Below are 23,432 nucleotides of genomic sequence, written 5' to 3' on the forward strand. Positions count from 1 at the left end.
TAGGTGAAAAAAGACTAAGAAGGAATAGCCAGTGAGACAAACACTCACAAAAAAATAGTTCTCAAAGTTATACCATAAAAACTAAAGGAACAGCCCTGGCTCAGCAGTTAAGAGCATCACCTGTGGACCAAAGAGTCCTGGGTTCGATTCCAGCCAAGGGCATGTACCTTGGTTGCAGTTGGTCCCCGGCCCCTGTTGGGGTTGTGTGGGGTGGGAACCACTCGGTGTGTCCCTCTCACATAGATGTTTCTCTCTCTCTCTCTCTCTCTCTCTCTCTCTCTCTCTCTCTCTCTCTCTCTCCTTCTCTCCTTCTCTCCTTCTCTCCCTCCATCTCTATCTGAAGATTAATGTAAAAATAGCCTCAGGTGCGGATCAAAATAAAAAAACTAAATGAACAAACAAAAATACAAATGACAGTGAGATGAGGGAAACATCATGTATAGGGAAGGAGCTTAGAGGCTAGAAGTATGGGTAGAGATAAAAAGATCTTTGTAACAAGTAGTACTTCTTAAGAACCAGTTTTTAAAGTTTATTAATCATTTTTATAAATTATCTAGAAAAACCACATAATGAGATCTCCACATTTACAAGCATCAGAAAGCTCTTTTAGTGGGCACACTGCCTTACCAATGAGGATAAGCCTCAGAAAAATCTCATATAGTAATCTGGGCAAGCAAGAAAGAATCATATTTTTCAAGAAATAAATCCAAACATAATCCAAACTGTATTTTGAAAATAAAGTTCTGGACCCAATTCAGCTACTGAGCTTAAAAAAAAAAAAAAAAAAAAAGCCATTTTAAAATCACATCACTTTGGGATTTGAAGGAAACTCAAGACACACAGATAGATCATAGATAGAACTAGTTGGGGGAGCTTGCTGAAAAGCAGAAAACTGGGTCATCCATGACCTACTGAATCAGAATCTCAGAGCATGAGGTTAGGGAAAATTTACTGCTTTCTGAAATTTTTTAAACAAACTCACCAGAAAATTAACATGTACACCGATGTTTGACCACCTCTCATCTTTCTGATCAGGAGACCAAGGGCTACAGAAAATGAATGACTCGGACAATAGTATGGAGCTAATGAGAGTGTCCAGAGCACATCTCAAACTTCAACATGCATCACTTAGAGGGCTTGTTTAACACAAATTTCTGAGCTCTATCCTCAGAGTTTCTGAACCAATAATTCACATTTCTAACAAGTGTCCCAGGAGAGGCTGCTGCTTATCTGCGGACCACAGTTTGAGGACCTCTGGTCTCTACTAAAGCCATTAGACACTCTTCTCGGAGGGCATCAATTCATGCAGTCCTGTACCCTTAAAGACCAAGAAAGGCCTTTAAAGTATTCCAAGTATGATGCTGAAAATGAAATAGAAATCATGACCAAACATAAATTATATGCATCTATTCTAAGCCACTCTGGTCAATTGGAAGACGCATGCAGAACTGGAGAAGACGCAAACGGAGCTAGAATAAAATTATAAGGTTGATGAAACATGTGAAGGTACAAAACTGACTAAATAAAAAGACTGAGTTCACCAAAAAGGGTAGATAGAGATGGATCATAATTTTAAAATCTGTAAAATTATGAAAATACATGAGCAGAATGAACAAATGTTAGAATGATAGCGTTAGATAGCTGGCTTGATTGTTGGACTGTAAGTCATTTGTAGATATCTTTTTTGTGTTATTTTCTTATAAAATGGAGTCCCAGACCAATTTTTTAATATGTTTTTATTGATCTTTTAGAGAGAAAGGAAGGGAGAGAAAGTAACAGAAACATCAATGTGAGAGAGACATCAATCGGCTGCCTCCTGCACGCCCCAAAAGGGGATCAAGCCCTCAACCTGAGCATGTGCTCTGAAGGGGAATCGAACCAGAACCTTTCAGTCCATGGGATGACGCTCAATCCACTGAGCCACACCAGCCAGGCAGTCCCAGACCAACCTTGAGACTATATTATTCAAAATAACTTTTGGAGCCCTGGCCAGTTTGGCTCAGCGGTTAAAGCGTCGGCCTGCGGTCCGGAGAGACCCGGGTTCGGTTCCCGCTAAGGGCACGTACTTCGGTTGCAGTTTGTCCCCAGCCCTGGTTGGTCATGCGGGTGGCAGCCACTCGATGTGTCCCTTCACGTCGATGTTTCTCTCTCTCCCTCCCTTCCTCTCTCTCCCTCCCACTCTATCTGTACAAAAAATGGAAAAATATCCTCGGGTGAGGATAAAATAATAATAATAATAATAACTTTTGGAAACGGCTCCCCACTGCTTCCACACAAAGCCAAGGAAACCACAGAAAAACAGCCTCACTCAGCACATCATCTCTGCATGACTCGGGCATTCTGGTATTACATCAGGATGGACAGCATTCGGCTTCGCTGCTACTCTTTTCTCACGTAGACAGCTCCTAACCCTGAAATACTGTAGCCAAAGCATTCTCTCAACGGCTCAGAATATCTGTAATTGCCTCTGTCTACCTGCTATTTGTTTCACTGTTCTGAGAACACATCCAAAACCCATAATGTGAATTCCACTGACAGCATCTCCACAGGACTATCCTACACGTTTTATATCAAATTGTCTTCAACCCTTTTCAAGGCCATTTTTTACGTGTGCTCCTTGTTGTGCGACCTTTAGTACCCGCTATAATTTCCTCCAACAAAAGTAACACACTAAGTGTTAGATCCTTTCATCATCCATATTAGTACCATACCCTCCTAAGCCTCTCCCCCTCTGCCTTCTAAGTATCTTTGCCCAGGCTCTCCTCTTACTTACATGTTTGCTTTTGTATTCTCCCAACCCTACCCTCAACACCCTCCTCTACTCCCCAAAATAACCATACTTCTAAGGGTACAATACTTGGTTTTTGACCTTTTCAAAATCAGTGTAAATGTCATTCTGTCAGCATACATAACTACTTTTTAGAGCTGAGAGGCAGAAAGAGGCTCCAAGTAACTTTTGCTACACAGACAGGTGAATGGTGTAAGCTGGCTATGGATTTTTGTGGGATTTACTGGCTATTCTTTATCATGAGAATGTTGATTCTGTTTATGGCTTTGAAACTAAAGCTCCCTAAAACATGAGAGGATCTCTCATTGGCTGCAGTTAACTGAGAAAAGCCCTATAACAGGACCTCCCCCACCCACACACACCGCTACCTGAAGACCAAAACTCAGAATTTGCCATAATCAAATCCCAAATATATGAAATCATAGCCCACTGAATAGTTAACATAAAATTAAAACAAAGTCTCCATGCCTACCTACAATTATATTTTTTAGTCCTCACCCAAGGATATTTTTCCATTGATTTCCAGATAGAAAGGAAGGGAAGGAGGGAGAGAGAAACATCTATGTGGGAGAGACACACATCAGTTGGTTGCCTCCCTCATGACCCCAACCAGAGCCAGGGATGAAACCTGCAGCCCAGGTACATGCCCTTGACTGAGAATCGAACCCAACCCCTTGGTCCACAGGACGACACTACAACCCTGAGCCAAACCGGCCAGGGCCTACCTACAATTATGAAATCTCAGTTTAAAGTGAGCTTCAAATGCCCTTTAGTTTCTAAAATATCTTCTTAATCAGAAACAAGGGGCACAAAAAGAATTCCTACATGGACACAACATAGCCATTCATGATTGTCTGCTTTTCCTTATCCTAAACTGTCTTTAAGTGTATAAACTTTTCTTAAACAAATCATGTTGGGAAAACTGGACATCTACACGCAAAAAAAATAAAGTTGGATTCTTTCACTACACCATATACAAAAATTAACTCAAAATGGATCAAATGCCTAAGCATAAGAGTTAAAACTATAAAACTCTTAGAGAAAAAAAAATAGAAGAAAAGCTTCAAAACACTGGACTTCGCAAAGATTTCCTGGATATGACACCAAAAGTATAGGCAACAAAAGTGAAAATAAATTGAACTACATCAAAATGTAAAACTTCTGTGCAAAGGACAACCAACAGAATGAAAAAGAAAACTACAGAATGGGAGAAAATATTTGCAAATTACATATCTGGTAAGGGATTAATATCGGAATATATAAATGACTCCCACAACTCAACAACAAAAAGACAAATGACTTAATTAAAAAATGGGCAAAGACTATACTAGACACTTCCAAAGAAGATATACAAATGGTCAACAAGCATATGAAGAAATGTTTAACATCAAAATTAACTCAAAATTAACTAATTAGGGAAATACATATCATAACCACAATGAGATATCACCTCACACTCATTAGGATAGCTACTATAATAAAAATAAAAAATAAAAAACTCAGTGTTGGTGAGGGCATGGAGAACCTGGAACTTCTGTGTACTATTAGTGGGAATGTAAAATGGTGTAGCCACTGTGGAAAACAGAATGGCAGTTCATCAAAAAATTAAAAATAGAATGACCATATGATCCAGTCATCCCACTTCTAGATATACATCCAAAAAAGGTAAAAACCAGAACTCAAACAGGTATTTGTACACCCATGTAGAGCAGCATTTTTCATTACAGCCAAAAGGTGGAAGCAACCCAAACATCCATCAATAAATGAACAGATAAACAAAATGTGGTATATACATAAGCTACAAAATGGATGAACCTTGAAGACATTATTCTAAGTGAAATAAGCCAGTCACAAAAAGGCAAACACTATAGGATTCTATTTATATGGGGTGTCTAGAATAGTTAACTTCATAGAGACAGAAAGTAGAACAAATGGTTGCCAAGGGCTGGGGGAATGGGTAAAGGAGAAGTTTTTTCATGTTCATAAAGATTCAGTTTTGCAAGATGAAAGCATTCCGGAGGCTGGTTGCCCAACAATGGAAATATACTTAATACTAAACTATCCACTTAAAGTAGTTAAAATAGTAAATTTTGTGTTGTGTGTATTTTAACACAATTTTTAAAGTCCAACCTTAATAAACTATTTTATACCAAAAAATATTTTAACAAAAAAACAAGCATCTGAAGTACTAGCCTTAACTAACAAATCTATTGCCACGTTTTTATTTCACATAAAGCATATTATTATCTTTCAATATTACCATGCACAGAATGCTGTAATATTATAAATATCTTTTAAAGTAAAGGTATAATTTGTAGGACTGAAAATATGTATAATATAACAGACTTTATACACAATGCTTACAGTCTATAAAATTAATAAATTTATACAAATGATTACTACAGAATGTACATGGTAATGAAAATAACTCCATAGCAAAGCTTCCTGCTTCATTTCATGTTAATACTCCCTTTGAAGGCTTCAAAGAGCTTCACAAATCTCAGGGCACTAAAAAGAAAGAATTTCATGTGTTTGAACCATTAATTGCACAGCAAGACCTTCATCACATGTTTACTGAAAAATGCTCGACTGGATGATAAGTGTAGCGGAACAAAGGTCCCAGGGGCCCCTATGCTTACCTACCCCATTACTCTTGAGTCCCAATTTGTTTTTGTTTTGTGAGGTTTTATGGTGGTTAATATTGATTGTTATTTTTATGTTTATTTGCATTTTCAAATTTTTATAAGAGTAAGCCTGTTTATAAGAATCCCAAATATAACACTACAATAATGAAAAAATACATTGGAGGTGCCAAGTGGGTACTAAACCTATTGGGGGGATCACTTCATAAGTTACATAAATGTCTAACCACTATAAAGCTATTCCTTATAAGGTATAGCTTTACCTTATAAGGTATACCTGAAACCAATATAATATTGAATGCCAACCGTAATTGAAAAATAAAATGAAATGCATTAGGATGGACTACAGGCAAGATGTCAAAGGGAGCAGATGCAGAAAGTTGTTTTCCATTCTGCACGTATAGGAATTAGGGACAATTTATAAACAAAAGTTAGAACTGCATAGCTGTGCTTGCTGCAAGGAGACAAACCTTCCAGGCAGGAGCAGTGGAAAGCAGAGTCCCAAAGCAGTAAGGTTGGCTAATTGAGTCTCAGTTTGAATAAGAAACCTGAAGTACAACTTATTAGCAAATTTGAAAAGAAGCTATTTCATAAAATTCAGTATTTGGCATCTAGATCTCAAAAACAGATTTATTCATTTACATCCATCCAGGAAAAAATATATACATTTCTGATTTAGACTTAAAGTCCAAAGTACAGTTATATTCCATTACATTCTCATTTTGATCTAATAATAAGCTACTTGAGAACATAACCCTGTGTCAAAACAATATACTAAGAATATTGGCATTGTTATATTCAGAGCAAAAACATCCAGGAAAATAACTATATAAAATATACAAAGATTAGTTAGCAGAAAGAGTGTCAATCTTTGGGGTACTTGTAAAAGGCACATTCCTAAACTCTGCCTCCTACCATTCTGATAATGATTTTGACACACTAGGATGGAGCCTAGTCAGTTAAATTTTTAATGTGCATTTTTAACAAGCACTTTAATAACACTTTAAGAAAAAAATGCAAAACACATCACCAATAAGAGGAGAATTATAAAGCCTTAGAGCTATACCTTATAAGGAAGTTCAGCTGTCATCTCATTTAACCTAATTAATACGAGTGCCCTTTCTACAATACTGACAGATTGATTGACTGATTGATTTTAATAAGAATACCAACATTTACATAGTCAAATAAATAATATATGCTTCTCTGTAAAGTATGAAGCCTAATCACTTATTTTAACAGTATCATTGTTTAAAACTTAGAGTCACCTCTTCTTAGAATTAACTTCCAATACAGCATGAGCCTTCAAACACACATACAAATTACAAAATGAAAACCTGGTTTCATTACATTATTGTTCCTTCTGTATTTTTTTGTTTTTATTATTATTATTTTTATTATTATTATTTTATTATTATTATTATTACAATTAATCTGGAGAGCCCTAAACAAGTTCCTACTACTTTCCAAATGCACCCTCACAGGGTTGAGATTTGTCACCACAAAAAGTAAGGTGCATTACAGAATGGTACCAGAAGGTCAAGATGCAGAGAAAATGTTCAGTGTCTTGAGTAGAAGAAAGAGAATGGCCTCTCAAAAAGACTGTTTTGAACAAGATAATGTTCACTTGGATACGTAAGTTCAACTAGGCTTCTTGTCAGTATATTATTGAACATGACTGAACACATAGCAATAGTGGTAAGAAAAGGAGACGTTACCTGTGACCGCTCTGCAGTCCCTCCTGCTTCGTTGTTTTTGCTCCCTTCACTATCAGAGGGGCAGGAAAAATTTCTCCAACCCTTGGCACTGCTGGAGACTCCAAGAAGACTTTAAAATCTATAGAAATAAATAAACATGTTCCACAATCATCAATAAACTGTAAAACCCCAATCTGAGTGTTCCTAGTGTTTTTCTCTCACCATTTCCCACCATTTGTTGTACACCAAGAGTGAGCTCTCCTCAGATGGCATTTAGTTTATCATTTTAAAAATAAGCCAAAAGTAAGCCTTTATTTAGAAATCTGAATGTCAGCCAAAAACCAGAGACTCCCGTTGGGTAGTAGAAAGTAAAGAGGAGGATTCCTCCATCCTCTAAGAGATGTTAAGTAATTATATACTATTTACAGGAGGGAAAAAACACGTGAAACTAAATAAACCCATATCCATGCATCAGCAGCATCAGTAACATTTGTTAATGACAGCAAAATATAAAATAGCAAGAAAGGACCATAAATAACTTTTATAAACAACTTTTCTTAAAATATGCAATACTCCCAAATATTCCCAGGTACCTTTGACCTATCTAGACACTGACAGTTCAAAGTTCAGTTTTTTGCCATCCCCTGGGCAAAGTTTACTTTGATCTTAGACACACATCTCAAAAAGTAGGAAGATAAGTTTTACAACGCAAATACATGGCTTGCTGCCTACTTGCACAACCAGAAAAGCATACGTTTGAAGAAGGTTGGGAAATTATCCTACCTGAGAGAACACCTAGAGGCATCCAGGACGGCAGCTAAAGGATGAACACCAGACACTTTAGAGACACAAAAGGCAGAAGCTCATGCAAATGCTAAGCAAAACCTCAAGAAGCCATTATTCAATCTCAAAATAGGCAGAAGCTGGAGTAAACGTCCAAGAAAGAATATTTAAATTTAAAGCACGGAAACCATTTATTTGCTCAATAACTGAGGGGAAAGTTAAGTAAATTTGATACAATGATATAATTTACTTAACCACAACTTTGTCAGCCATCAAAAATTTTTATGTTTCTAATAAAATGGGGAAATGCCAATTGTCATATAAAAAAAGAAAAAGACAGGGTACAATGTTGTAATTACACATAATCATAATTACTTATGCAAAAGCAAGAAACAAGATGTAACTTGTTCTGATGTAGTTAGAATATGAGGTAAAATATTGCCCCCTCTTAAGAGGGGTTAAGGTGAGCAATTCAAGTTGTAGTACAACAAATAAGTATTTCAAAATCTCTGTTTAAGGATTTCCCAAGCCCCAAACGATGAGCCAATCAATGTAATAATTTTTCTGCAACAGTTCAATGTATTAAAAGATGGCTCCCTAAAAAGAGTCTGTGTTTTTTTGACCGATGCATGCCTTAAAGGCTTGAAATGCAATATCTTTTCCTATGACAAATGTTTCATGAAAGGAAAAATATGGGGTGAGGGGAACCTCAAAGTGATCTAAACCTAAACTAGGCACAGTAGTAGTAGTGACCAGGCACAAGAAGAGTTGGTATGGGGCATGAAATGTAAAGGATAACATGTGTGCTAGGTGAGTCTGAGACTTACTGGGGGATCACCTCGTAAATCAAATGTCTAATCATTATGCTGTACACCTGAAACGAATGTAAAATAATGTTGAAAGTCAACTGTAATCGAAGAATACAAATAAAGAAAAAGTAGAGGATAATATTTCCCATGCAAATAAACAAAATTCATCCTGAAATGTCCTCAGTACCTTCAAATCCGCCTTCTTCACTCTGATCAATTAGTTATTTATTAGAACCTGGAACCCTGCCATATAATTCACATTCAAATCTCTGGGCATTTAATCCCAAGAGGTTTTACAAGTAAGAAATTCCCCTCCTTCCATGATCCCACATGAGCAGTTTTATCATCGTGTGCTGGAGTGACACCGGCTCCTCTACTGCCTCTTAAGAATTACAGATTGCTCCCAGATGCTTTTCAGGCGATTTCAAGCCCTTCCTCATTCAGCGACTCTTGAATTATGAAAGGGCATCTCTAATTCATGAGAACTACTTCTCCCATCTCAGTGTGCATTATCATATATCCTCCCCTCACACGCTACATTTTTGAGCACCCTCCCCCTGTGTATGCTTTTACTTAGGTAATAAGGCTGTGCTGGGTATCACTAAGGGCTTTACCCGGGACCCTTCTTATATTTATTCACCATCATGATTCTGCCAGCAGCAACTTCAAAGGAAGCCCAGTCCTTTGACAGTAATGCACAGAATGACGCTGAAAACAAGGTTAAACAGAACTCAAGTAAATTAAAAGGACTCTAAAAATTCACTAGGTCTTGATCACTCACTGGGTTGTCATTTCATTTTTAAAAACAAAATACGTCTCCTGTTACAAAGGGGGGAAGCTGGTGGTTGACAATGCAGTCCATTCAAACTGTCCCCAGGCAAGTGCTTCCCTTCTAACAGAACATTCTACCTCCGCACAATCAAATCATATCCACGCTAACAATCTTTCCATGTAATAGCTGTGTCACCTCCCTAATTTCAACAGAGGAACAAATTTGAAAGCTCACTTCCAGATGGCATAAATTCAGTGAATTTAGACTGCTGTTGTGCTGAGTTCAGAAATCAGCTAATCGGCAGGGAGCGCAGAACAGTAAAGCCACCAAATGAACACTGAGGGTGGGGGTAGGGGTGGGGGGTGATGTTAATTAATATTCACTTCATGGATTGCTCCCTATATCAGTAAAACAAATGCAGGAGGTGTGAATTTATCTATAGCACTGTATTAATTGACCTGTGTTATCATCAAGGGCTTTCCTATAGGGTAATTAACAAATCAATCAAAGAAGACAGAAGTCTCAAACAACTCAAGTTTTCAAATACATGGAGTTGACTATGAATAATTTCATTCTCCAAAAGAGCTGAACTGTGACACAAGGTTACAGTCACATGAGGATATTTGCAGAGTAGAACAAAATATTCTAGTAGGCCCACAATCATCACTGGTTTAAGTATATTAATAGTAACGCTGCATCTTAAATTGGACGAACCTAAATTTAATCCCTGAATTTTACAGACGGCAGAACTGAAGCAGAGGAAGGCGGCTCAGTGACCTGTTCAAAATTAAGTAGCTGGTACATGGTGAACACGAAGGTGGAATCCTTATCTTCCAACCCACCATCATGTTCTTCTCTACACTAAGTTCCCAGTTCCTCAACTAGCTGCCCATTCAGTTGATTTCATTCCTCCCTCAGAACAGCACAACTTTTAAAAGCTTCGGGAAAAGTTGAATCAAAAGAACCTTCAATCAACCTTCTATTTCCCTTCTACCAATCCCTGAAATTTTTACATGATTCATATAGATTCTCTCTTTTACCCAAGAAATCCAGTGTAAATCAGTGTAATTTCAACCATGAAACAAATTAGTGAGTGCAACCCTGGCCGGTTTGGCTCAGCGATTAGAGTGTCGGCCTACAGTCCAGAGAGACCGGGGTTCGGTTCCTACTAAGGGCACGTACCCTGGTTGCAGTTTGTCCCCGGCCCTGGTTGGGTCGATGTTTCTCTCCCTCTCTCTCTTCCTCTCTCTCCCTCCCACTCTATCTGAACAAAAAAAATGTCCTCAGGTCCTCAGGTGAGGATAAAAAAAAAATTAGTGAATGCAGCATATCAGAGGAGGAAAAGCAGAGAGAAAGAACAGGCAGCTTTAAAATAAACCAAAAATACTGATTTATTAAAATAAATAAGGAAGGTGAACAAAACCAAACTTGAAGTACTAATGTGATATTTCCCAATGTGACAACTATTGGTGAGATGTTTCTTTAAAAAAAAGTAGTTGTTGTTTAAGGTTCTGTATTCAAATAAATTTGGAAAATGTTGCATTTTAATTATCCCTCTTGAATATTCACAAAGTGCATAACATGGATTAAGGTTCTAAGAAGTCCTGTAGGGAAGAATCTTGCTTTGTTAAATCCAATGTTTCCCAGTCATTTTTTAAAATATGTTTTTACTGATTTTTTTTTTTTTTTTTTAGAGGGAGAGAGAGATAGAAACATGCACAAGAGAGAGAAACGTTAATCAGCTGCCTCCTGCACGCACTCCAAGGGGAATCGAGCCCGCAACCCGGGCATGTGCCCGGGAATCGAACCAGGACCTCTCAGTCCATGGAGCAACGCTCAATCCACTGTGTCACACTGGCTGGGCTTCCAGTCATTTTTGACAGCTTTGGTTTGCAGAGCTTGTACAGACATCCTCCAAGAAACACTCCCTACTATATTTTGAGGTGCTTTTTTAAAATCAGTGATCAATATTAAATTTTATCAGATGCCTTTTCTATAAAAATGATTGCTTTCCTACTTATATTTAATAAGATGATAAATGTCATTAATAAATGTTATACTACTGAATCTTTCTTTCATCCCTAAAATAATCCTTAGTTGAGATGATTTTTTTTTTAATGTGTGCAAAGTACATATTAAACGTGTTATCTCACCCAGTCTTCTAAGCAATCCTACACGGTGGGAACTATCACTGGCCCTCACTCATGGTCCTCCAGCTCCCCTCCTGGCTGCTCCTCACACACACCCAGCTTGCTCTGCCTCCAGGGGCTGTGCAGTGCCTGCCAGACGTGCTATCCCCCAAGACCCTCCATCCCCGGGTATCCTCCTATTTCATTCCTCTCTCCATTTTTGTCTCTGTTTACATGTCACCTCAAACGGAGGCCTTCCCTGTCTACCCCACACAAAGCAGAGACTGCCTCCCAATTTTGTCACTCTACCCCTGACCCTGTTTTATTTTTGTTTGTAGCAACTGTCACCATCTAACATATATTATATTGAACTTGCATTAATTTATATTCCATTGCCCACAGTAGAATGTAAGCACCATGAGAACAGAGGTTTTGTCCACTTTGCTCATTGCTCACTTCCCAGCACCAAAAATAAGCCTGGCACATAGGAATCATTTCATATTTGTTTAATGAATGAATGAATGAATATGCAAATGAATAGCCATTTTATAGACAATTAAACTGAAGTGTAAAGTGATTATGCAACTGAAATCACAAGTAAGGGAGCGGAGACTGAAACCCAAGTTTAACTTTCAACGCTCTACCCTTAACCATGAAAACAAATGACCAGTGATTTTAGGCCACAGAAAATGCTCACATAACTTTATGAATACTAAAGCAACTCCGGTAAAAGTCAGAGGAAAACTGTGCAGATGGTCCCTGTACAAGGTAAGCAAAAGAACCAAAAGACAGCCCCCAAAGAATTTCCTGGAAATGATGGGCATTATATTTAAGGCAGCTCTGCTCTCTCAATACCCATGAACCTCACAGCAAGCATCATGAAGCTCTGACCTTCATCCGTATGTACCCTTCGATATCCAGGAGATAAAACTGGATGCTTCCAGGCCGAATGGCCATTAAACATGTGTTTACTCTCAGCACTAGCAGACATACTACTAGAAGTATACTCCCCTAGAGACTAGCCATATTATGTCCAGTACGGCTTTGAAGAAGTATTTGCTCTTTCTTGGTTTCTTTTTTGGTTTCAAAAGGCAATTTACAATGACATATTCTTCATGTTCTTCCCCTCTTCTGTCATCAGGGGACTTTCTTGAACCAACTTAAGGCTAAAAACAAAATTTCACAACCTTCATATTGATATGAAACTGTATCTGTGACTTTTTTTTTCCGAATGCAATCAAACCCTGTACTTTAGAACAGTGGAGAGCTGATCCGGTGCTGCAATGTGTCACGTTTAATCCCATCAATGTAATGCATAATGAGCCAAGATTGAGCTAGTGAGGCATGACTGTTTTGAACCTGTGACTCTAAAAAGCAAGGCTCATTGATGTTATTTCTAAATAGTAAATAAAATTATTTTCCAACATTTCACTATCCAATTAGTCATTTTTCCACCAGCACACACTTTGAGGAATGCCACCAAAGCCCTTTTCTAACAGTCCGTTCTATTGTTGCTCATAACCTTCTAAATATTTCTCTAGTTGGCTTCTGTTCAAAGGTAAATGGGAGGCGGTAAAACTTATGGAAAATGTATTCAACTGCATAAAATACATCAACCGAAAGCAAAGAAAGATTTCAGAGCTGTTATGAGTTGTGAAATTGTATCTCCTTCCCTTAGTCTTCGGTTCCAGGATAGGTAAGAAAACAGACGGCCTGGTCAAGTTCCAGCTCACCTCCTATATACGGAGCCCATCTCTTTCACCTCAAATCCTCACCGAGGTCAAGGTCAGAGCAAACACCTGTCCTTCACATTTCACACAGCGTCACTTTGTAGGCCACCAATACACAAGATTTCGCAGTGAGGAGGAAGCAGACGCCAGCACACTGGACAACCTCTGCTCCCTTACCCAAGGCTGCTGATTGTTCCCTCCCTTTCTCAGCTGTCAAGAGAGCGAAGGAGGAAAAAGGGCCTTTCTATAAAACTGTAAAGTGCAACCAGATACATCTGCCCTTTAAGCAACTCACACCGAGAAAGGTAAAATAAAACTCCTGTTAAGGTTTAAAATTTAGCTGTGAAAATCATATTCTTGCACTTGACCAACATGTTGCAAGATTTTAATAAAAAAAAGATGACTAAAATGAAGTCGGTTGAAGTCACTTTTTACATCTCATGGGCCAAAAAACTGAGACATTACAAAGAATTTTTTTAGAGTAACATTTAAAAGATACTTTATAAAATTAATGGGGGAAAATGGCAATTGTGCCCGGTCAGAAATGCTGTAGAATAGGGAAGTGAGAGTGTAAAGAACATTAACTATTATAAAAAGGAGTCTTGCCCTGGCCGGTTTGGGTCGGCGGTTGGAGCATCGGCCTGCGGTCCAGAGAGACCCGGGTTCAGTTCCCGCTAAAGGCGCGTACCTCAGTTGCAGTTTGTCCCTGGCTGTGGTTGGTCGAGTGGGAGGCGACCACTGGATGTGTCCCTTTCACATTACTGTTTCTCTCTCTCTCTCTTCCTCTCTCTCCCTCCCACTCAATCTGAACAAAAGATAGAAAAATGTCCTCAGGTGAGGATTAAAAAAAAAAAGGGAGTCTTAAGATAAAATTTAGAAAGATTAGCATTGAGAAAAATTCAGCTTAATAAAACTCAGCTTAATTCAAGAAAATTCACTCACCTTACATAATACTATTTCATTTTATTTAGTCCTTTTTCTAAGAATTCTAGAGATCTTTATAAAGATTGTCCACTAAAGCCTTCATTGACTAGTAAAAGGAAAATGCATAGTTATTATAATTTGCAAACATGCAAGAGATTTTAATAACAAAAAAAGAAAAAGAAGAAATAGTTTCAAGAAATGTCAAAGCAAAGAAGACAGGAAGTACATACTTCTTGGGCTTGGGGTTTTGGAGGAGATGGGGTGAGACAATAAAAACAGAAATGTATGTAATATAGGACTGGTTTAAGTAAGCAAACAGATCTGGACTTTACTGGCCAACAGTCCTGCCACAGACTTGCAGGAAAAATATGCTTAGAAAAATTCCCAGTTACCCTCCAACATTAGAAGATAACCATTTTTCATGTCAACTCTTACATTAAGTTATATCAAGAACATTCTGTAAGTCTAACAAACAGACCAACATCAGGCATCACCGCTTATATTTCTGTTGAATCTGAGAAACAAGAAATGGTCAGAAGCATGAAGGAGCAGACAAAATTCTTTCATATAAAATCTCTAACAGAAAACATGAAGACAACAAAGTAAGATAAGTCGCTATAAAAACAAAACAGAACAAGAGGAAAAGATTCCACTATTTTCAGAAGCTCAAAGAGGAAAGTGAGCAAACATTCTGTGCGGTCGCAGGGCACCTTGTACATGTCTCTACCAATCTTTATTTATGTTTTTATCCCCTAGGTCTTGAAGGCAAGGGCCTGGCTTTATATCATTCGGCTTTATATCATTCTGGCCTATCAGCCACTGAATTCAAATACATGAACCAAGTGTTCAGTCAATTAACCTTTCTTAAATCCTCTTGACAAAACATATTCAGTGTTTGTGTTATGTAAATTTTATATATATATGTATGGTATGAGTGAATTTTCTTGAATTAAGCTGAGTTTTATATATATATATATGGTATATATATATACACCATATGGTATATATATATACCATATATATATATACCATATATATATACCATATATATATATATATGGTATATATATATACCATATGGTGTATATATATATACCATATATATATATATATATGGTCTGAAACACACATTAAAAGCCAACTGGCAGGGAAAGGGCTTTTTTAAATTTTTAAAGCAAAGCTATTTTGAAGTCAGACCTTAAGTCACTGGACTGTAACATAAGGGTTATAATTGCACAGGTATTTCCTAACCCTACATATATACAGAGTCCTCAACTGTTCAGACAAGGAATGAATACACAACCTCAAAACACAACCTCAAGACACCCGTGAAGTTTTTGGGTCAGCTGACTGGCATGCTGCTAAAATTGATTTACTGTCTTTATTTAAATGCAAACGGATTCTATAATACTAGGTTTCACCATAGAAGCATAGATCTAGAGGGCTGCTGTATTTTCTTATGAGCCAGCACTTGAGGTAATTAGCTAACACCATGCCCACTGTCTTTACCCCACAAATTAAAGTCCTGGAGCAAAAATGCAGTCTGGCCAAAGGCCAAAGAAAGAAAACAAAAACTTCGGTAGAAGAATGCAGAAGTAAAGATATTATTATTAAACTTCAAGCCATAATGGCTTGAAGAAGACAGAGCTTTCACATGATCCACTGGGTTTCACTAGACAGACTGTGTGACGGCAGGACAGGAATCCTCTTTCCTTGACTCTCATTACTGTTCAACAAATCACAGAGGTACAAACCCTAAAATGAATGCAGATATTTTATATTTTCTTCCCCCCAAAAAAGCATAAATGACATTTATTTGCACATTCCTCATAGAAATATGGAATCATCTGCTCAAAGTTATCGCAATCAAAGCCCTGACTTACTGAAAGACTACCACCCACTTGCTAATGCCTTTTCTACCCACCCAATGCCAGGGCACTAAAGAAGAGACTGCTATCTTGCTGTCCTTTTCAGTGACCCCAATGAAGTAAAAGAATAATTCAAGTCAGAACAAGATCTTTAAAAGAAGTTTTCTAAGCACAAACATTCCTTTTGTAAAGTGTTCTGTCCCCAAGCCCTCAGCACAGACACCTTTTAAATGCCAGCCTGCCTTTACACATAATCTTGCTGCTGACCAAATCCTAGACATTTGCAAAATAAAAGTAAATTAAATATCCACATATACGGCTTTCTTTTTTACTCTATTAGACAAACAGCATAAGTAGAATAAGTGAGTCACTGACCTCTGGCTTGAACACAAATGGAATCACCCTACCATACATTGTTCAAAAATGCAAAGCGCTATCTCAAGTTAATTTGTCACTTGGAGATATCGCTGTGCTTTTATGACAATTCATTTATGAGAAGCTCTTAGCACAGTTTTCCCCTTAACCTCCTCAATTTATCTTACATTTGCTACTCTTCCACAGCAAACTTTTATGTGCAATTTTTAAGGCGGTGTAATGTAAGTTACAAGGGCACTCGTCTTTGAAACCCAAATAAGGTGATGCTACTAGCTGCCAATGACTTGCCCTCTCCTGACCTGGCATGCTAAAAAATATAATCGGGTAGGGTTTTCTGTGATCTTTGTGGAGAAGAAAAGAGGGGTGGGAGCCCATTTTTATTTGACTGTGAAGTGGAGAGATTATATCTATAAAAATTTGTTTTAAAATTGCCAAAATAAGGAACAGCAAAAAAAAATTATACAATTTGAATATGATCCATTTCCTCCTTTAGAGAGAGAAGAAGAATGTTAGGTCAGTTAAACAATCAGTTTTTAATCCACAATAAACTTTTAAGACTTTTCTAGGCGTCATCCAAGTGCGTTAGAAGTAACCAGAGCATGAACTAGTGGGAGTGTTCGATGTTTTCAGATGACAGGCAAACATAGTGATATTGTTTCATGTTCTTCTGTAAGCCTCAGTGTCATCAACTATAAATAGGGATAATACCCTCGTGCTCTATATTCTTCACAGGATCGCTTTTAAAAAACTACACCTAAAACTACTGGATAAACACAAGTACGCATCCTTCCCACCACTATGAACAGAAACACATGATGGCACAAGTTAAAGAACCAGTCTTACTGTATCTAATGTAGACAGTAGACGGTAACATTTGAGGAGACCATAAGGCAGGCTAAAAGATGATTGCCAATCCCCCTGGAAGTTCTTTGGTTTCAAATGACTGCAAATCTTAAAACGATTATCCCAAAGCAGCTAAAGCAATAATTAATCAGGTGTGGGGTTGTTGTTTTTTTTTGGAGGGGGGGGCATAGATCTTTTTAGAATCTGGTGAAAACTATGGTCCCTCCATCCACAAAAAATCATATTCAAACATATAAGCAAAGTTTGTTTTCCTGTTATCAAGGGTGGTTCTTGGATCTTACATTAGGAATCCCCAGCTACAGGCTATTGAGTGACTGCCTAGTGGATTAGAAAGACACGAGAGAAAAGAAACTGCTTTAAAGAGGTCGCCGGTTCAGTTCCTGGTCAGGGCACATGCCCAGGCTGTGGTCCCAATCCCCAGTGAGGGGCATGCAGGAGGCAGCCAATCGATGTTCTCTCTCATCGATGTTTCTATCTCTCTCTCCCTCTCCCTTCCTCTCTCTCTAAAATCAATAAAGAAAATAATAAACTAAAACTGGTTTATAATGTTAACATGGATAAGATGATCATGATTACATAAGGGCTACACTTAGGAAATCCTCCCTCACACTCCTACTGGAAACGAGAAGCAGAAAAGTCCATGACTCTGAGTTACTGCAGCGATATTCAGACAAATGAGGCCCTGATTGGTCAAGGCTCTCAGAAACAACCAGGCTTCCAACTAACACCTAAAAATAGTATTCATAGACATCCAGTGGCTGCTTCAGAATCTCCACATAAAAGGGACCAAAGGATGGCAATCAAATTGAAAGGCAGAGTTAGGGTATATATTTTTAAAGATAAACGTGCTTAGGATTTCACATAAGATTAAGAAATCATCAAATTTCCATAGCAAAGCAAGAAGTTTGCTAGACGAAGGGAGCAGGGGGTGGGAGCAGCCAACCCTTGGCACCATCATTGTGTTCTCCAACACCCATGGTTCTCAAACTTTAATGTACAGTAGAATCACAGAGAAGCTTATTAAATACAGTTGCTGGGCTCCACTCTCAAAGTTTCTGATTCAGCAAGTCTGCAGTAAAGGCCAAGAATTTGTATTTTAACAAGTTTTAGGGATTGTTGCTGCAGCTGTTGGTCAGGGGACCACATTTTGAGAATCAATGATCTATACAATTAGAGCCTCTTCCATATAGGACACCCCAACTTCTTAAACACATTCATAGTTGCATCAGATGGCATGCTTGTCATCAAATAAGAAAACCAGTACCATTCTGTCACTCAAGTCAGCTTCTTACCTACAAGTGCATGCTGATTGGGCTGAACATGCACGACATACAAGCTTCTTGATGACAGGTGGGTGTTTCCAGGGGAGTCACACACAGAGAAAGGCAGAGAAAGAACTTTGAGCAGTTCTGTTTCAAAGTTTTGCTCTCAGGAAGCAATAAAAAGCAAATTGGTACTAGAAAGATTTACTTAAGACTTGGGCAAACACCCATTACTCCAGAGCTACGATTTTCAAATTGAGCTCTACAGAGCCCCAGATGTTATATCCAGATACCTTGAGGGATGGGGTGGGCAGGGAGTAGAGAAACAAGAGAGGATTTGGGCATCCCATTTCAGTCTCTCTCTGAACTGGAATTTCAGCTTTTCTCTGATTTACATATCGGCATGAATTAAATTTATTAGTGGTTTTATTGTCCCTTTGAGAGAAATTTTAAAGAACACTGGATTTGATTACCTTGATGAGTCCCTCTAATTCTGTGATTCTATTAAATACAACAAAGATTGAGTGGCACATTAAAAATATGAAAATATCAAACTGACCCAGGAAGCTGACAAGCTAAAAATAGCATCAGAATGAGTGGTTAGCAGTGAGATCACATTGGTGTCTGGTATGAAGGTCTGGGTGTCACACACAGGAGCTTCCAAACTCACCGAAGGCAGCTACTGAACATCTGTAAATGGCATATAAAAAACAGACAGACTCCAGTGGTAATTATCTTCACGTAAACTTGCCATGTCAAGCAGACACCTTTCAGAAACCAGGGTCTTTTCATAAGTACCATGGTGACACCGTGAGATACACGCAAGGTGCCATGGGCTCAGGAATAAAGACTGTGTCAGTAAGTCAGTACCTGGCAATCCAGTTCCAACAGATGATCTAAACAGTTCCCCAAGACCCATCTCTTCCAAACCAAAGCAGCCAGGATGTCCCCACTCATGTCACTTCCAGGGACCACGGGAGGTGGAGGGCACCAGGCAGAGATGGTATACATTCATTATTTCATTCAACAAAAATGTTTTCTGAGCTCCTTTGGCAGTGATGAACAATAACACACAGTCCGAAGTCTCAAAAGGAGCTTACAGGCACCCTGAAAAAACTACCCTCAGCCAACCAACACTGTAAAGTCATACCTAATGGTACAGGGAACTATCTTAGAATCCAAAGTCAAACTCAAGGCAGCAATTACAAACAGTTAAAACCATCCTTGAAATTCGTCATAAAATACGATACTATGCTGCCTCTTGTTATAGGCAGTTAGTTAGACAGGCTGCCTATGTTAGTTAGACATGAGCAGAGCAAGGATGATGGTACAGAAAGGAAGTCACCAGGACAGAAAGCCCTGGATTCCTAGCAAGGGGAAAAAATGAAAAAACAAGAACCTTGCCCCCAGGGTTACTTTTTCTCCCCTAGCATATTGCTGGTCATGCGGTTTAGACCCCCTGACCTTTTCCTCCCTAAAAATAACATCTAGGCCTCAGGTGTATTTCAGCTCCAGGCCCAGAGAAGAAGCAAAACCAGACAAGTGACACCAACCCCTGCTCTGGCACCAACCAATCGGTGGAGACCATGACCTTGAAAGAGCACACCTGGAAAGCTGATGAATATTCTATTGAGACCCTCCCCTGAGATCTCCCCTAAAATTTCCACCTGCAAGAGAGTTAAATATCCTCAACACAAGGGATCCAGCTCACTCCCCCCACCAGGGGAGAACACGCCTGCCATTCACTTCCCCCTCACCTTCGCTCACAGGCCTGTATCCCCCAAACTCTAAGGGATCTCATAAGACTTACAACCAGGGAAGCAGTGGGCAGCAGCAGCTCATGCCAAGCTAACCACTGGAACCTGTCTCCAAGGCCCCTTTGCTCTGACTTCCCAGTGAACCAAAGCAGCCCAGCCTAAGCTCTCCTGTTGTTCCTTCTATGCCCTTCCTTGTTCCTCTGTCCTAAGTGTGTTTTTGCTGCAGCCAATAAATTTGTTTGCTTTACTGCACTTTGTCTCTTAACTGAAATCTTTCCTTCAAGAAGACAAAGAACTGAGGTCTCTCACCAGTAACACTCTAAGTCCAAGATAACCAGTCTTCCTGGCCCTTTGGGAAAGACTATTAACTCTTCAGGTAAATACTAGATAAAGTATTTCACTTGCATTTTTATGGGTCATGCAGTTAAACCCAATGCTCAAACTCTAAGAGGAAATAAAATCTCCCTACAAACTGCAGGCTCAAATCTTCCTTCTCACATTCACTCTAGGACTATCCTCATCTTATTTCAATTGTTACTTCTTGTCCTTTTTCTTTTCTTTTAGGCGAGTGCATGAGTTTAATTCCCATGCATAAGATATGCATATAAAGACTCCATTGTAATATCATCATCTTTTCATTTACCCAAAGACATGCCCAAAATACCACCATTTCTTTGAGTCAACATAATGTGAATCCTTCTTCTGAATGCAAACATAACAGAGAAAGGGTTGTATATTAACTCTAAACAAGAGAATGAAGGTTTTTACCAAATTAGCTCCAGATATTTAAAGAGAATGCAAACACCAGAGAGTGAACAGATAAGATTTGGCAAGTGGAAAGAAAATTCAAGAAAGATCCAGAATATGAAATACATTTCCAGCAAATTGAGTCCTGTCAGGGAATAATGTAAATCCATGGTACACCCCAGGAAGAGAAGAGAGGAAGCAAGAGGGGGATTCTAATGACACATATCCAAAGTTCTTCATGGTCAGTCCTACCCTCACACATTACAAAGTAAATCCCATTCCCAAGTCCTCCAGGTGAGGAATGTTGCAAGAGGAAGAGATAATAAACCTGTTAGGCTACTCTGATTTGACTCAACTAGATTACCCAACAATTACACAACTGCTATTGTCTTCCACCCCTTTCAAGGTCACACACAAGCTGTTGTGGCTCCAAACATATCCCAGGAGTCTAGTAGATCCCCCACATCCTCTTCCATATCTATTCCCTTACACAGTCATAAGAATAAGTGCCATGCCCACCACACCTCAGACTGCTAGGCATATCAACAAAGTGAGTCTGACCACTTGCTGGGAAGCTTGGCCTCTCCTGTTCTCGGAGACACAGGTATACGTTATTCTACGCAATACCAATGTTTTCTCTTCCTGCCTCTTCCTAAAGGTCTCTTCCTCACCTCTTTTTAGCCTTTTCCCCTCTCTGTGTCATACTGTAAGTCTTACTGGGGTCACCCCTGAGCAGACTCCATTGTTTCCCCTCCTTCGTGCTCTATTTTTGCCTCATGAGACATCCCTCTCTTTTGTCTGCTCCAAATTCCACCCCGTCTTCATCTGTCTTTCCACGACCTTCCAATACTTAGCCCCCCCACTCCCCACAGGAACAGGTGGCACATTTAAAAGCAAAAGAACAAAATGCACAAAAGAAAACGTTTTATAGTACTCAAATAAACACTATACATTTTCATCCATTCTTCTAGATACACATGCTTAGCAATCCTCCACCCCTCCACAAGGGTCTTAAATTCATTCATCTCTGCATTTCCCTTCTTCAGTGAATTCCTGATCTGCTCAGAATTTTCACTTGACCTCAGTCCACATTTATCACCATCTTAAATTCTTTAGCTGATTTTGGAAATGAAAAATTTTAAGCAGGCAATTAAAAAAGACTAGTAAACCTGTTCTTGACAGGGCTAGACTTAACTCTAATGAGCTAAAATGACAAGTACATGGCTTGCTGCCAAACTATCATGAACAGTTTAAGAATAAGATTCAAAATAGCTGATAGAATCTGAAAGACAGAGTAACCTCTATACATCTGATCTTTTGCTTGGTTTGCACTGTGTGTAAGATATGAAACTCAAAACATTAACATAACCAGTTTAGGAAAAGCACTATAATTCAAGATTTAGGAAGAGGTGTCGGAGGAGGTTACTATAGCAGAATACTCACTAACTAGATGTAACTATTTTTATCTGCAGTGAATCTGAAATATATAATATACAGTTTTCCTAAATTTTATACTCTGAAACACTTCATTAGTATTTTGTCTTGCAGAATAAAATGATCATTTCTTTCTAAAATGCTTACCTCTTTCACATAAATATTGAAACATAATAATTAGAAGAATTTAACAGTGGACCTGTAAAAACTGATTTAAATTTAAAACATTAACATTTTATCCACATTTGAAAAAACAGGGCATCAGTATGCACATTTTCATAGTAATGTACCCTCAAACATCAAAAAGAAATGTCATTTTTCACTAGATACCCACCACTTCAGTAAGAAATCTTTTCTCATATTAGGGGGGAAACTAAACTTTTAAAACTTGAAAAATGATAAGCATTCAAAAGAGCTGACTTGAGATTCCCTTTATTTATCCATAAAATTAAGAGCATGTTTCCTGAAAAATGAAAAATGCTGATTTCAAGTTTATGCAAAAACTACTCCTCACTCCCCCACCCCCTCACACCACCACCACCAACCTTAAGAAACAGATATAGCTGGGATAGCTCTACAACAAGGGCATTCATACTTTAAGCCATTCTAACTTCAACCACTGTTCTGGTTTCTGGCTTCAGAAACCACTGTCACAAACCCGAATGCTGGAGATAAATAACGGAGATTAATGCAATATTACCTTGAACAAGCAATTAAAAGAGGCTGAAAAACAGCAACTAAACCCCCAACCATTTGCTCTTTCACAGTAGGAAGCTGAAGATAATCTTGTTTACTAAACATAAATCACTTGAGATCTGGCCAAATTCTTAAATGATATTCCAGATGGAAAC

General features: G+C 38.5%; 1 protein-coding gene across 2 annotated transcripts in view; it reads right to left on the bottom strand.

Annotated features, from left to right (window-relative positions):
• FAM160A1 (family with sequence similarity 160 member A1) overlaps positions 1–23,432 on the bottom strand; it is a 205,110-nt gene that overhangs the window by 142,733 nt on the left and 38,945 nt on the right. For both annotated transcript variants that reach the window (XM_036241789.1, XM_036241787.1), the window contains exon 2: positions 7,149–7,266. The gene's annotated coding sequence lies outside the window, so the exon portion shown is untranslated. The remainder of the gene's footprint in view (positions 1–7,148; positions 7,267–23,432) is intronic.

This window comes from Molossus molossus, unplaced genomic scaffold (assembly GCF_014108415.1).
Source record: "Molossus molossus isolate mMolMol1 unplaced genomic scaffold, mMolMol1.p scaffold_m16_p_4, whole genome shotgun sequence".
NCBI lineage: Eukaryota > Metazoa > Chordata > Mammalia > Chiroptera > Molossidae > Molossus > Molossus molossus.